The sequence below is a fragment of the Arvicanthis niloticus genome, chromosome 10, assembly GCF_011762505.2.
Source record: "Arvicanthis niloticus isolate mArvNil1 chromosome 10, mArvNil1.pat.X, whole genome shotgun sequence".
Taxonomy (NCBI): Eukaryota; Metazoa; Chordata; class Mammalia; order Rodentia; family Muridae; genus Arvicanthis; species Arvicanthis niloticus.
In genome coordinates, this window is record NC_047667.1 from 53,592,813 (window position 1) to 53,594,627 (window position 1,815).

General features: G+C 47.2%; 1 non-coding gene across 1 annotated transcript; it reads left to right on the forward strand.

The window, feature by feature from the left end:
* Window positions 1-1,308: 1,308 nt before the first annotated feature.
* On the forward strand, window positions 1,309-1,451 carry LOC117716644 (small nucleolar RNA SNORA48). The gene has a single exon (XR_004607761.1). It is a non-coding gene; the product is annotated as a small nucleolar RNA SNORA48 (small nucleolar RNA).
* The last annotated feature ends 364 nt before the right edge of the window (window positions 1,452-1,815 follow it).

Here is a 1,815-nt window from a genome sequence, read left to right on the forward strand (position 1 = left end):
TGTAAGTAGTAAGGGGAACACAGGCTGCCAAGAGTGAGCTTAAGACTTAGATCTGTATCTAGTTTTGTAAATTCTACCTCAGCTGTGAGATTAGCTCTTCTGTTGACTCTAAACTGGGCATGAGTTGGGGTTAAAGTGAGGTTTGATTATTTTGGGATGGGGGGGAGGTTAACTTCAAAGATGTTGTGGTGTGTTGTTTAACACTATTTCAAAATAGCATACTCTTTAGAGCCAAATGGGAGGAATAGGAAGAAAGGTATCCTGCCGGCAATGTTAGGGAAGGGTCATAAAGGCCACCTTTACTAAGATGACCACACTGGCTGCCTCAGCCTAACCTCAGTGAAACACTGAATGTTCTGCAGTCCTCTCCACTTATCTAACTGCTATGGGTTTTAAGACATCATATGGTCTTCTTTTATCGTTAACTTAACTTACAGGTTTTAACTCAGCTCAGCAGTCCCCGATGAGGGCTAAAACATCATGTCCGGCACTTGATAGACGGCAACAGCAATGCCAGGACCACTTTCTTCCCTTGCTCTCACTTGGCCAGGCTGGGTGCATAAGAACTCATCTGCGATATCATCAAGAATACAACCAGTGCCTCCCTGTGGGCCCTCCTGGAGGTCTATAGGACCAAACATGCCTAGACTGTTGTGGCAGTTTGAGTAGGTTGGGCCACCCTAGGTTCATGTGTTTGAATGCTTGGCCCTCATAAAGTGGCACTATTAGGAGGTGTGGCCTTGTTGGAGTAGGAGCGGTCTTGTTGGAGGAAGTGTGTCACTGTAGGGGCAGGCTTTGAGGTCTCCAGTGATCAAACTCTGCCCAATGTGGGACACAGTTCCCTTCTACTGCCAGCCACCATTACATGTTTTTACTTATAAGAACTACCATGATTATAGTGTCTCTTCACAGCAACAAAACCCTAAGACAACTGTCCTCTGCGTATGGGACACTGCAAGAGTCAGCAAGGGTCTGAAGCATCCCTTCTTGGCGATTCTCTGAGCAATGTATTTAGGTGACTGCTACATTGCACAGTTGGATGTGAATGCCCTTTTTGTGAAGAAAAAAAAAGAAACGCACCCTGATTTTGATGACCTACTGAAGGCTCTGGCTGAAGTGGTCATCAATGCCTCTGTTAGGAACATAAAGAACAGTGAGACTGAACCAGGGGTGATCCCGTTCTTACAGAAAGCAGCTCAACCTCCAGTTTTCTCAAACTGAAAGAGGTCTAAGGAATCCTCCAATTGCTCAAGTACCTCAAAGGGCAGATGCAGGAGCCAACTAAAGGTAGACAAAAGATGGAGTCAGTGCCCTGGCAATGGCAAAGAGATACCTTACCTGGCGATGTTGTTCTTATATCAGTCAGGGGTAGAGCAGTTGGCAGGCCTCTGGTCATCCTAGCTTGATGCCTGGATTAGTAGCCAAAGCTGTGCTATGCCTAAGTCACATAAAAATCAAACCAAATCAAATTCAGGCAGCACAGCAAGGGAGGAGAAAGACAGACAGAGACCTATGTTCCACCATGCCACTCAATGCAGGTACGAAAAGACGCCCACAGACCTACTCTCTGACCATGGTATGGGATAGGGATTAGACACATATAACCCATCCTACCACCATGCAGCACAGCATGGGAAGAGAAAGACAGGCAGAGACCTTTGGACCACTGTGCCATTCACAGACTTGCCCTCTGGCACACAGCACCAATGGGCTGTAGACAGCTGCTTGCTGCCACATCACACAGCATAGATTGGGGATGTTACCCAGGGGGCTGCCAGCCTTATGGCCAGCCCACCATAATGTGCAACCATGGGA